The sequence below is a fragment of the Aquarana catesbeiana genome, linkage group LG04 (assembly GCF_042186555.1).
Source record: "Aquarana catesbeiana isolate 2022-GZ linkage group LG04, ASM4218655v1, whole genome shotgun sequence".
Classification (NCBI taxonomy): Eukaryota; Metazoa; Chordata; class Amphibia; order Anura; family Ranidae; genus Aquarana; species Aquarana catesbeiana.
In genome coordinates, this window is record NC_133327.1 from 410,039,791 (window position 1) to 410,053,680 (window position 13,890).

At 45.9% G+C, this 13,890-nt stretch overlaps 1 protein-coding gene across 19 annotated transcripts in view; it reads right to left on the reverse strand.

The window, feature by feature from the left end:
* EPB41L2 (erythrocyte membrane protein band 4.1 like 2) overlaps positions 1–13,890 on the reverse strand; it is a 365,575-nt gene that overhangs the window by 230,705 nt on the left and 120,980 nt on the right. Inside the window, exon 1 of one of the 19 annotated variants that reach the window (XM_073627265.1) lies at positions 13,458–13,608. The exons of the other annotated variants lie outside the window; for them this stretch is intronic. The gene's annotated coding sequence lies outside the window, so the exon portion shown is untranslated. Of the gene's footprint in view, positions 1–13,457; positions 13,609–13,890 lie in introns of those variants that run through there. 19 annotated transcript variants of the gene reach the window in all.

A 13,890-nucleotide genomic window follows, 5' to 3' on the forward strand; every position in this document is an offset into this window, starting at 1 on the left:
ACAAGAGCCTCAGATGGATATGAGGGGAGCGATGGTGCAGATCAGTGCAGTGCACTAGGTATGTTTCCGCCCTGTGCTGCTCTGTGTAAGTGGGAGGAGCAGTTTAGACTGTGAATTGGCAAGTCAGGGATACGATCTACCGGTCACCTGCCTGTGATCGTCAGGTAGATCATGATCAACAGGTTGCTGACCCCTGTTGTATGCCATAGCTTGAGATCCCTCTGGAACGTGGAAATCACTGAAGTCGATACCGCTCCTACAATGATCTTTACTGGCTTCCAGGTCCTGTGCTGAGTGGCTGCACTGCTGCATTGTGAAACCAGGAGGTGGCCTGCTGGGCATGAGCACCATGCAGTGAATGCTTTGCATTTTAACAATGTGTGACATCACTGCCCCACTTCTCCACCTTGTCCAATCAGAGAGTGCTATACATTGAGAAAATGTGAAGCGATCTATCAATGGCACCCGTGTCAAGCAGGTGGCCTTCGGTATTCACAACACAGAAGGACAGCCGCTCTGCACGGGAGACAGAAACTAGTGGAGATCACTGTAGTAGAATTGTTTAACATTGTGATTACTAGCTAGGGATCCCACAGGTATGGTGTATGGTCCAAGCTGGATCTATGAAACTATGTAAAAATATCCAAATCTTGAATTCTTCAAGCACATCCTCACAAAATTATAGGTACAGGACAAAAAAATACTACAACAGTTTACAAAAGTGTGTCTGTTTATTAAATAGTAAAGTGAATAAGCCAAATAAAAATGTGGAGCATCACCGTGTCTTTGTGCCACCATGCCTGATTTAGCATCACACCATACCTAAAAACCATTGTGTCCTAAATGCCTGACTAGCCGCTAACAATCGCTGTGTTCTCCCAGCAGGGACTAACCAAAAACTCCAAAAACATGACCAATTAATGTCAATATGTGAGATATTATGATCACTGCCTGATCCAGCTAAGACTTCATTCCACCAGGAGGTTGCGCGTTGCGTTTGGACCAGCCCCTTAATTACAAAGGGCTGTCCTATGCGTGAAAAAAGTGCAAAAAAGGTGCCTGCACCAACTTCAAAATTGTGCCGCACCGATCCGCATGGTATTGCAGTACTATGCATTTTGACGCGTACGTTTGCAAGATGCGTGGGGCTGCTATTAGGAATTAACACCACTGCACACCATACCACACCACTTGTGCAAAGAGGTTTTTTTTTTTTTTGTTTGTTTGTTTTTTTGCGTTTTGGGAAAGAACATGATCTTGCACATGTTTTTGCAACACACTTGTGTGAACAAACTCCGATTAGATCAGCAGGAGATCTGTCCGCTGATACCCTGGTGATGACAGCAGAGTGGGCGGATGATAGGACTGTGTCCGCCTGCACACAGAGTCTACTTTGCCCTACGGGCGGTCGGGTGTAAAGACTCCACTGTCCATTTACACCCAACTGCCCTCCAATTCACCTAAACGGAAGGGGACTGAAACCCCTCGTTTTTTGTATTTTTTTTAGCAGACCAGATCGGATTGGAGGTATGTGGGTGTAAACGAACAAGTCCATTTACACCATCTAGTCCCTAGCGCTGAATAGAGGGTCCAATCAGGTCAGCCTGAATCGGTACCTTTGTGTAAAGGGCCCTTAACCTCTCTGTAGCATTAGCTTTTGTTACCAAAACTTAAAAGAAGGAGAGATAGACTGCAGTGCAAACACCTTAGGTACCCAATAAAAAGTAAGGTCTTTTCAAGGTAAAGTTAGTATTATATCAAGGGTAATATAAGGTTTGAGGGTTAAGGAGCTGAAAAAGGGAAAACATTAGAGCTAATGTATAGCATTAGAGTGCAGATTAATTGTTTAGGGTTAATTTTAGGGGTTAGCTTAAAACGTTCAGCTTGGATAGGGTATTATGTTAGGGACATTTTTGAGAACAGTTTGACATTTTAACATTTTCTGGTACTGAAAGCCCGCCACCAATCCTTGTAAAAACTTTGATAGGCTTCGTACAACAAATTATTTGTAAGAGATCAATGTAACCATATCAATTCATTTCACATTTAAAATGATATACTGTCCACCAACTCAAGATTCAGGATAAACGGTCAAGAAAAGTCTTTTCTGCGGACTTCTGAGAAACTAGTAATTGCAAGCCTTGGATAAAATACATAGTAATTTAAGATTATTTTAGTCTTGCATATAAGACACAGACCACAGTGTTGTACACAGGACTAGGAGGCTTCCGATGGAGACATGATGGCTTGATCGACTGCACTTTTGGGTCGAAGTAAGCCAATACTAAAGTAGGTTTCTCCGGACATCTGACAGTCTTTAAGGAACCTTTCTTCTTTATTAAAATCTTTTCAGGCATTTCACCTGGTAATCCATATATGCCATGACCTAAGAGCCTAGCAATAGGACTATAGTTAAATGATGTACCTGCTCTTGGAAATGCTCATACTAAACAAATGCAGTCTTTTTTGGAGCGCCACTAAAGGGTCCAGATTTGTTCAAACATAGTAATGTTCAAAAATTGCGGCATAAAGGACTGCAGAAATGCTACATAACATACAACACTGCTGAGCATCATATCCCAATAGATTTAAGCTATTGCAGCACCACCAAAATTTGGTTTAATGTATTCTGATAAAATTGAATGATGGAAGTAAAAACTTGTAGAATGAACATGACATACTACTTCACAGACTGCAGCACAAGCCATCACTAAAACCACTGATGTTATTCAAATATTTACATAGCTGCAGTCCAGCGTCTGGGGTATTTTTCCCACAATGATAGAACCAAATCCAACAAGGTTAAATGAGCAAGATTTGTTTTGAGGCTTCAGGCCGGAAGTGTTGATTTTTATATTTTATCTATCCACATAAATGGAACTTGTCAATTCAAATTGTAAACCATCCCTTAATTCACCTTGACAAAGTACCACAGTGATGAAAACCTGAGCAAGACAAAGCACAGGTGAAGATTTGTTTCTATCTTGCAGCCCCAAATGTAACTGGACTTTTTCTGGTGCCCAAAACAGTCTCTTCCTGTGATGAAATGTCATGTTATCACAGCACATCCCATAGGAATTCCAAGGAATGTGCAATGGAAAGACTGTCTGGGAACCATAGTCTGTTGTAATTCATCAGCTTCCTAGCAGGTGAGCAGATCCTAAATATTGTCATTCTCCACATCAAATCCTCTCTTTCCCAACCCAAACAATACAATGATACACGAGCAACCCAAAGGACCATTAAACTGAAAACTTTGTAACACTTTAAAGCAATTGCAAACCCCTCAAAAATAATATAAAAACTTTAGTTTCATGTGAAGAGCACAGAAAATGGGAATATTTGACATGTATTCTGGCTGTCAAAAAAACTAAAATCAGATTCATCAACCAGGCCAGTCTGTAAATATTCAACATTGCAGCAGTGCTCCGACTTTCACACTTCTCACCTCCCAGGGCAGCCATATTTATCTATTTAATTTATTACATAGCACCTTTAATTTTCACAGCGCTTTCCATATAGTATACACACACACACACACAACATACTCACAACAGTCGCTGCCCTGAAGGAGCTTACAATTTAAGGTCCCGAATTCACATTCATACATACATATACAAGGGACAATTTAGAAAGAAGCCAATTAAAAGCGGAGGTCTGCCCACCGCTGCAAAAATTAAAAGCCAACACCTGCACGTACTGCAGCTTCTGAATTTAATAAATCGGACACTTACCTGTCCTAGAGTTCAGCGATGTCGGCACCGCAGCTGATGTTTATCCATCAGCTGTCCAGTGCATGCCGCCTACATTGCGAGTAAGGGAACCCGGCAGAGTAGCCTTACGGCTTCACGCCAGGAACCCTACTGCGATTGCACGAGGCTCCGCTCCTCACTCCTACTGGCCCGGCCCAGAGGAAGGAGGAGGGAGCCGCAGGGATGACGTAAATACCCGTGGCTGAGGCTCCCGGAAGTGGGGACAGGACACCTGTCAAATGTGCCTGCCAAATGTGGCACCGGGGAAGGAGTACAACAAGCGGAAGTTACACTTTTGGGTGGAACTCTGCTTTAACCCACCAGCATGTTTTTAGAGTGTGGGAGGAAACTGGATTACCCGGAGGAAACCTACAGGGAGAATATGCCAACTCCAGGCAGTTTGTACCATGGTTGGGATTCAAACCAACGACCCTATTGCTGTTAGTTGGAAGTGCTAACCACTTAGCCACTGTGCAGCCATATACAAAAAGTCTCACCCACAGGAGGGATATATGCAACTCAAGCAAGTGTGCAGACCATCTGAATATATTCCTTGAGAGATATTAAACAGTCTGAACTAAAGATTCCAGCATTAGTAAACACTACAATTTCAGTTTTAGGTGGTTTTACCACAAACAATGACGTTTCCCTGATTCAGGAAATGGTGCCCAAGCCTAGACAAACTTACAAACAAGAAGTTTTGACCTTCAGAGACTTAAACCCTTCATGACAGAAGGTGAAACAAACCCTACCACTTAAAGGATACGTTCACCTTTCATAAAATGTTACACCCATATTCAAGGGTAACATGTAACATGTTATGAAGGGAACACTGTGGTAGTTCATCGATTCTTCCAGTCCGAGTGTATCGGCTTGCCCGTACAAGGTATGAGCAAACAGATACGCTGACAGGTCTGCAGGAGACCTGCATGACATTAGTGATCGCTGGTACAATGCTTTACAGGCTCCTACTACAAAAAATAATAAATGCACATTTTTTTTACCTGCAAAAAAATTTGCATTTATTATTTTTTGTCAAAAGGTGAACTTCGCCTTTAGGCAGTTTTGCAACTTTGCCATATGTTAGGAAAATTAAAGTTAAGCTTACCGTTAACGTCTTTTCCAGTAGTCTTTCAGGACAGCCACTATGAGAGATAGGCTCCTCCTCTTCCCTAGGAAACACTGCGCCAGTCCATAAATTCTTACTTCCCCCTGTCGGACCTCAGTTTATTCCAAGATCACCTCCGGCCAGCCGGGGAGACACAAGAACACATTAATAACATACGATCACATGATAACACCCCCCAAACTTTCAGGTGGGTAACTAGGGCTGTCCTGAAAGACTGGAAAAGACATTACCAGTAAGCGTAACTTTAATTTTCCCTTTTCGTCTTTCAGGACAGCCACTATGAGAGGATAGACGAGCACTTTTAAGTTAAGGTGGGACTACAGCTTGCAAAACCTTTCGCCCAAAGGTTTGCTCACCTGCCGACACCAGGTCTACTCTGTAATGTTTTACGAAAGTGGAGTAGCTGGACCATGTTGCTGCCCTGCATATTTGTTCTGGCATTGCTCCAGCTCTTTCTGCCTGAGAAGCTGCCATAGCTCTGGTAGAGTGTGCTTTTATACCTGTAGGGATCTCTTTCAATGCTAATGCATAGGCCTGTCCAATGGTTACTATGAGCCATCTGACAATAGTGCGTCGAGACGCTCTGTATCCCTTTCTGGCCCAAGAAAACAAAACAAAGAGTGTCTGACTTCCTTAATGTTTTTGTCAGCTCTAGGTACTGCAGGATACATCTCCTTACATCCAAAAGAATGGTATTTCAATTCCCCTTCCCCTGAGGGGTTGGGACAAAAAGAGGGTAAGACTACCTCCTGGCTTCTGTGAAATCCTGAAGCCACTTTGGGCAAAAATGCCAGATCGGTTTTGAAAACGAAACGATCTGGGAAAATAACGCAAAGAGGGGGTCTAATTGATAAGGCCTCAATCTCACTGACCCTCCTGGCAGTTGTCACTGCTACTAAAAATATTGTCTTTAAAGTAAGTTCCTTCAGTAAACATCCTTCTAAAGGTTCAAAGGGGGCTCTCGTTCTGCAAGACTAAAAGATAGGTCCCACCTGGGGAAAAAAACTTGTTAAAATGGAGCCAGACTTTTTTTATAAATCCAGAGCGTCTCCTTTTTCCTCCTATTGAGGAGGGTGGAGATTAATCTCTCTGAAAATCCCTTGCATTTTAATATACCCTCCTCAGTAGCCAGGCTGCTAGCTTCCACTGGTGTACTTGTGGACAGAGGACTGGGTCCTGTGAGAGGAGATCCTCCCGAGGTGATAGGAATAGGGGAGGTTCTACTGCTAGTTGCTTGAGAATTGAGAACCATGCCCTCTTGGGCCAATGTGGTGCTACTAGAATCAGAGACGTGTTCTCTATTTGAAACTTCCTCAGAACGGCCGGCAACAATACCGGAGGTGGTAAGGCATAGCATGTTTTGAAATGCCAGTTCTGGGTCAACGCATCCACCCCCAGTGCTCCCTCCCCTCCGTTTAGGGAGAAAAAAACGGAGGGCTTTCACGTTGTCTTTTGACGCAAAGAGTTCCACCTCCGAAGATCCCCATCTTTCTGATATGAGATTGAAGACCTCCTGGTTGAGGACCCAGTCGCCCTCCCTCAGCTTCTTTTGGCTGAGAAAGTCTGCTATCACGTTCCTTTCCCCTCTCAGGAAAATTGCTGAGTGAGAGAATGTCTGTTAGGGCCAACAGGACTCCGCTTCTCGTGCCGCCCTGCTCATTTACGTAGGCAACAGCAGACGAGTTGTCCGACCGCACCTGAATGTGGTGGCCCTGGAGTTCCTTTTTGAAAAACCTGAGGGCTAGCCCGACTGCCTTCAGCTCTTTCCAACTGGACGATCTTCTTACTTACGTGCCCTGTGCTAGAAGGGATCCCAGATGTGCCCCCCAGCCCTTGCCGCTTGCATCTGTGGTTACCACCCGAGAAACTGGGATGAGCCACAGATGTCCTTGCAACAGGTTCGCTACCTTCCTCCACCACCAGAGTGATCTCTTTACCTGATGTGGAACGTGTACTAAGGTGTCTAGATCTTTTTGACTGTGATCCCACACCCTTAGGACGAAGGTCTGCAGGGGACGAAAGTGTAGTCCTGCCCACTGCACTGCTGGGAGGGGAGAGGTTAGCAGACCCAACGTTGACATTACAGACCTTATGAAGAAATGTTGGTTGCCCTGGAGAGAGGCTACTGCTCTGTTCAGTTTCAGTACTTTCTCCATCAGGAGAAAAACTCAACAGCGTTGAGTCCAGCAGGTATCCTAGGTACGTAATACGTTGTGAGGGAATCAGGCTGGACTTTTCCAAGTTCAGCAGCCACCCTAGGCTTGTCAAGACCCCTTTTGTTAGTTCTAGATCTTTGGCTAGCTGCTCTGGAGACGCTGCAAATAGGAGCAGGTCGTCCAGGTATGCTATTATTGACACTCCCTGGAGTTGTAGAAAAGCCATGGCCTCTGCCAAGACCTTTGTAAATATGCGGGGCGAGAAGGATGGCCCGAAAGGCAGTGCTTGAAATTGTATATGCACCGTTACTCCCTCCAAGTCTACTGCTAGCCAGAGAAACCTCTGAGAGGTTTCTGTGATAGGGACATGTAGGCAAGCGTCCCTGAGGTCCAGCAAAACCATTAAGCAATTGTGGGGTAACAGGGCTCTGACCGTAAAGATTGACTCCATACAGAATCTCTTATAAATAAAAGAACGGTTCAGGGGTTTTAAATTCAGAATTAATCTGAATTTTCCCAAGGGTTTTTTCACCACAAATGTGTGAATAGAATCCCTCTCCTTCCCTCCACCTTTGGTACTCTGCAAATTTTGATCTTGTAGATCGCTTAGAGTTTCTAACAGAGCCTCGGCCTTTGCTGTGCACCTGGGTAGATGCGTGACAAGGAATCTTCGCGGGGGAGGTCTTGTGACCTCCAGGAGGTACCCCCTTCTTATGACCCCCAGGATGAACTGGTTGGGGGAAGATAGTCTCCCACTGAGGGAGGAAGGCCCCCAGTCTTCCTCCCACCGTGCTTGAAGGGTCATTGGTTTTTACGGGGCTGCTCGGGAGAGCGAAAAATCACCCCTCCACTGCCCTAGCCACTTTGGCCACAAGTTTTCTTTTGCCCTTCCGGTTTTGGGGCCTCCCTACATTTTTGCGAGGGAAACGGCTTCTTTGTTTGTTCTGGGGATTTCCGCTTAAGTGGGAAGGACTTTTTTCTGTCTGCCGTACGGTCTAAGACTGTATCTAAACCCTGGCCAAAGAGAAGGTCTCCCGTCAATGGTATCCCACACAACTTGACCTTGGAGGCACTGTCGCCAGGCCAAGTGTTCAGCCAGAGGGCTCTTCTGGCAGAGTTGGCCAGGTCCGCTGATCTGGCCGACATGCGGACAGACTCTGCCGAGGCATCCGCTATGTATGCGATTCCTCGCAGAATCGTGGGGAAGGAAGATATAATAGTTTCCTTGGCAGTACCTGCTTCAATGTGCTCTTGAATCTGGGAGAGCCAATGTTCTAAGTTGCGGGCCACAACTGACAGCCATTTCTGGCTTCAAATTACCCATTGTTGAGTCCGTCTTTTTAAAGGAGGGGAGTCTATCCTTTTGTCCATGACATCCGCCAAAGCCCCCCATCATCCCATCACCACCCAGATCAGTATGTCTGGAGACCTGGGAGAAGGCAGTGTCTAGTTTGAGACTCTTATTCCAAATGGACGCGGGATCCTCTGAAAATGGGAACCTTCTCTTTAGGGACCTAGAGAAAAAGGGTTTCCTTTCGGGATCCTGCCAATCCTTTTTAACTGTTTCAACCAGTACCTCATGTACTGGGAAGACTTTTCTCTTTTGTTCCCCCAAGCCTTTGTACATTAGATCATGGAGTGTCAGTGGGTTTCTTGTCCGCCTGAATACCGAGGGTTGTGTAAATTGACCTAAGGAGGTCCTCTACCTCACCCAATAACAGTTTATATCAAGAGGGTTTCCTGAACTCCCTGTCCTGGTCCTCTCCCTCTGATACCTTCTGGGAGTCAGAGGTGGCACTGTCTGGTTGCCTATGCTCCACCTCGGAAGGGCCTAAAACTTCCTCTGCCATAACTGTAGTAGCAGGTTTGGCAGGTGCAGAGCTCTGAGCCTGCAGCGGGGTTGTATCCTGGAGAGCGGGATTAGCGGGGAGTTGAAACTTTTCAAAAAGATTTAAATGATGAAAAGGTGGACGAGAGCTCCTTTACAGAGCCTGCTAATCCTGGTTGTTGTTCCTCTTCCCTTTCCTTAACCAGGGTGTCTATGCAGTCTTTACACAAAGCTTTTGTCCATGATTCTGTCTCTACAGGAGGCACACTTCCTTTTAGAGCTATGCGTTGACTGACTTTTCAGTAGCTTTCTGAAATACATGTACCCAAAAAATGAAGAAACCCTGGGAGTGCACTAGCCTGTGGGGATCTGAGCCTCCTCCCCCGACCACCCAGAGGGTCTGCCCCCCCCATAGATAGGAACCATACATGGAGGGGCAATCCTAGATAGATAGGACCCTTCCCCAGGGTGTTCTTACCTTAGGAAGGCTGGAGGTAGTGTCAATGTGCGTCGTCTGGGCATCGGCTTCCAACATGACTGCAGGTGGTTGCTTGCTACAGAGTCTCAAGCTGCCTGTGCGTGTTCCCGACTCTTCTCCAGCCTGTGCCCGGCCCCCTATCAGCTCCACAACCTGGAACCGGAGGTCGCGGGTCAAAAGGAAGCGTGCGCCCTCCGCCAGAAATGACGTCACCCGTCGTCCAGCTCACTGGTTCCAAAACATGCGGCCTATACTGTTTACAGGGAGAGCTGAGCTTCCTCCCTGCTGCGGCCCTGTGGATGCGACAGGGGTCCCCTGCATCCTGCTGCCGCAATGGACGAGGATGGGGTGGCTTTCGATGGCGGGTATGTACCACACCTTTGTTCCCTGGAAGCCCCTGCTTCCCTTAGAGGGTTTTCATGGCCACAGTCTCCCTAACTGATTGGCCTGGTTCAATGCACAGTGTCTCCCCACCGGAGGAAACACTAATAACTGAGGTCTGGCAAAGGGGAAGTAAGAATTTATGGGCTGGTGCAGGGTTTCCTAGGGAAGAGGAGGAGCCTATCTCTCATAGTGGCTGTCCTGAAAGATGAAAAGGGAAAACTGTACATATCGTTGCAGCTATGTAGAGTTACCAGCTAAATTATTCCCTGTTTTATTCAGGACAAATTGTGCCTCCATTTGGTAGCAGCTATTAATGGTAACCTCCTGATTTTTGTTTTCTTTTAATCAAAGGAAAACTGGTCTTTATGTTAGACTCCTGTGAGGAAGAAGCAGTAGTGTAGCTTACTGGCGCTATGTGCATTTATGGACACACAGCCTGGCTCGGGACTCAAGGGAGCATATGCATGGATGCAGGGCCGTCTTTAGAATTGATTCGACCCTGAGCAAACATTTTTTTTGGGCCCCCACCATGCAATTTCGCTCCCCACTTACGCTCCCTGATTGGTTGCTAGAGACTGCTGCACATCATGACTGCTCCCTCATTGGCTTTTGGAGTTGTGGGGCGGAGGGGGTGTGTGATCAATGGCAATAGGCGGGGGGGGGGGGGATTAGTGGTAGTGCTGGGGCGATGGGATGAGTTACAGTGCTGGTGGGGGATGGGATCAGTGGCAGTGCAGAACCCCCCCCCTCCTTACATCAGAGTCCCCCCCATCTGAAATCATGGTCCCAGAGTCACCTTTCTTGTATTAAGGTCCCCAGAGCCCCCAAACTTAAATCAGGATTCCCAGAGCTATCCTCTCTATATATCGAGGTTCCCAGTGCCCACTCCTTACTTTGGGGTCCTCAGAGAGCCCGCCTCCTTACATCAGGGTCCCCCAGAGAGCCCGCCTCCTTACATCAGGGTCCCCCAGAGAGCCCGCCTCCTTACATCAGGGTCCCCCAGAGAGCCCGCCTCCTTACATCAGGGTCCCCCAGAGAGCCCGCCTCCTTACATCAGGGTCCCCCAGAGAGCCCCCCTCCTTACATCAGGGTCCCCCAGAGAGCCCCCCTCCTTACATCAGGGTCCCCCAGAGAGCCCACCTCCTTACATCAGGGTCCCCAGAGAGCCCCCTCCTTACATCAGGGTCCCCAGAGAGCCCCCTCCTTACATCAGGGTCCCCAGAGAGCCCCCTCCTTACATCAGGGTCCCCAGAGAGCCCCCTCCTTACATCAAATCCCGTGCTCATCCATTGAACACGTTGGGCGGGGGCGGAGTCAGACAAACCATGTGGTTGGTTGCTATATGCTGAGTGGTCGTGACCTAGCAACCAACCACCACTGACAGCTGCAGGGGGAGCCTGGAGGTGTGGCAGAAGCCAGGACTGCAGGAGAAAGTTCCGATCTCCGCTGAATGCGGGGGTAGGAGTCAGATTAGCCACGTGGTTTGTTGCTAGACGCCTGGCGGTCCTAGCAACTAACCACTATTGTCAGCAGCAGCAGGAGCCAGGAGGCGGGACTTCAGCAGCGTCACTGTGGCAGGCAGAATGTTAGATCTATGGCACCACTGGCACGGGCTCAAGGGGCTGCTGCTTCGGGCCCCGCAACAATAACTGGGCCCTGGGCAGCTGCCCCTTTTGCCCTGCGTTAAAGACGGCCCTGCATGGATGCCTCCTCAGTCCCTGGCTTGCTACAGGAGGTACCCGAAGGAGGGAGGAGCCGACAGCACCAGGAGGGAGCACCTGACAGCACCAGCCGGTCTTGCGCTTGGAGGATCGGCGGAGCATATCTCCGCTCTGAGATCCCCTAGACAAAAACAAGCAGTTAACCAACGCAGTACATGTGTTATTCATGTAGGCTGTGCCAGATTTCACTACAGTGGGATGGCAAAATGTTACGGGGGTGTGGCTATTGCCATCATCACTGCAGATTCAACACCCTGAAGTCTGACTATCAGCACCTAAGCATAAACAACCAGCCATGTCCACTGCTTTCTTAATGGACAGCACTGCATCTGTTGCTGAAAGCCACCCACTCTGAGCTGTAGTGTCTTTGAAAAGAAGCATGTGAAGTACAGGTAAGGAGAATTGGCTCATTCAGGGGTTTTACTTGAACTTTCATACAGGACCTCTAAATGTATTTAAAATACAGACTCGTAATTTACAATGCATATAAAACACAAATATTAGAAGGTAGTGAAATAAAGAAGGGTGCATGTTAGCACTACAAAATTTGTCAAACTTCTAACATACCTTTCACAACACTACTACTCTACTAAAAACATCACCTTAGTAGAGTATTGTGAGGCAACTTTTTCTTACAAATCAGTGATTTTATAAATGATATATCTTTGTCAAAAAGCAAAAACAAGCTGTGATCAATACATTGATATTCTGTATATCTGGAAGCAGCTTCATAAGACGTACTACATTTTGAATGAAAAGAGAACCCAATCATTAACCTCTTCAAAAAAAGCAACATTCAGCAATACACTGTCGTAACCATAATATTCCACTAAAAAAAAAAAAAAAAAAAACAACCCTTGGTACTTAAATAACGGCAAAGTCAGATCCACTAGGGTTTTAAACGTGATTTGTCACTTGGCTTCTGTAACCTCTAAATATATTAGCTGCATTTAATTTTTTGCAACGATTCTTAAGAAGAACAGATTTCATGTTGTTTTGCCATCAACACATGATTAAAAAGGTCACCAGGCAATCAAAAAAAAAAAAAAAAAAAAAAAAAAAGAATTGGTTAAGCAGTAAATTGCAAAGCTACAAAATGTTAGATGGATTGTTTAGTTGGATGATCTTTACTGAATACAAAAGTCAAGTGTTAAGCAGCCCATAGATTATTCGATTTTGTATCCCTCCCCTACAAACATCACTCGATTCTCCCATCACGGTCAGTGTTTATAGAGGAATGGCTCTCACAGCACTATGGTGTTCTGCTGGCTGGGGGGGGGGGGGGGCACGGGGGGCCTTCCCTGCCAGCAGGACACAGTGATTACAGCTAGCAGCTATAGCCCCTGGCAGTAATCGCATGTTAAAAAAAAAAAAAAAAAAAAAAAAAATCAGGCTAGATGTATCCAAGATGATTGATGGATCGACTCGGGTACAATCAGCCTGCCCATACATGGATCGAAGTTCAGATGGTCCTTGTTGAACCTGACAAATCTCGAGCCACGTATGGCCAGCTTTAATGGAAGTGAAATCCAAGATTTAGTCAGGGACTAGCATCAAAAATATGCCAGGCACGAAGGAAAAGACTCAGTCTCATTAAGATCATCAGGTCATCTCTGAAGGTTACAAACAAATCACATAGTATCTAGAAATTACAGCCCTGAGGACTATGTAAAAAGACAACCTGTTGGCATTTTCTTTTATTGCTGAACTGAAACTCTCAGAGAAAGGATACATATGTGACTAATACTGTATAATATGCCACCCGTATTGGACCATAACTAGGATTACACTTTACTTATGACTCAGTATCTTTATCTATACAACAAGCAAAACTTCTATCACAAGAATTGCAAACATCGAAGAGCAGGCATTTTCCAAAAAATAATTTTGTAAAATCAGTTATTAATATTTAGCAAAAGCCTAGGCTTAAAAGACATTGGAACTTTAAAGAACTTTCAGTGAACTTTGACATACTGCTGAGTACTTAATGGAAATGAAGAAATATTTACCTAGCACATCAGGCTATCTGAACAGATTGCAGCTCCCAGCATGCAGACAAGTCTGACTCTGGAGTAAAGGCAGCAGAACACCGCTCTCATACAAGTGGACTAGCAAAAGAAAAGCCACTGGAGATTGAATGGGAAACTTAATGAACCAGACCCCACCCAAGCACTAACATAGCTGGAAACAGGGGAGGAGGAATTGAACATATGCAGAAGGGAAACATTCAACCCATCTCTTTCACTAACATCCAAACAAAAAGGGCAAGAGGAAAAGTACTTCAACATGACAATATTTTTCCTTTTGGATTCATAATAGGGGGATATCATACTTCATGTCTGCTTCAGATTTTCAAAACTTATCTCACCGAATCAACCTCTGCAAAATTGGTACCTTTTGATCCATATAAGCTATTGATAACATGGATACGATTAGTAAAAC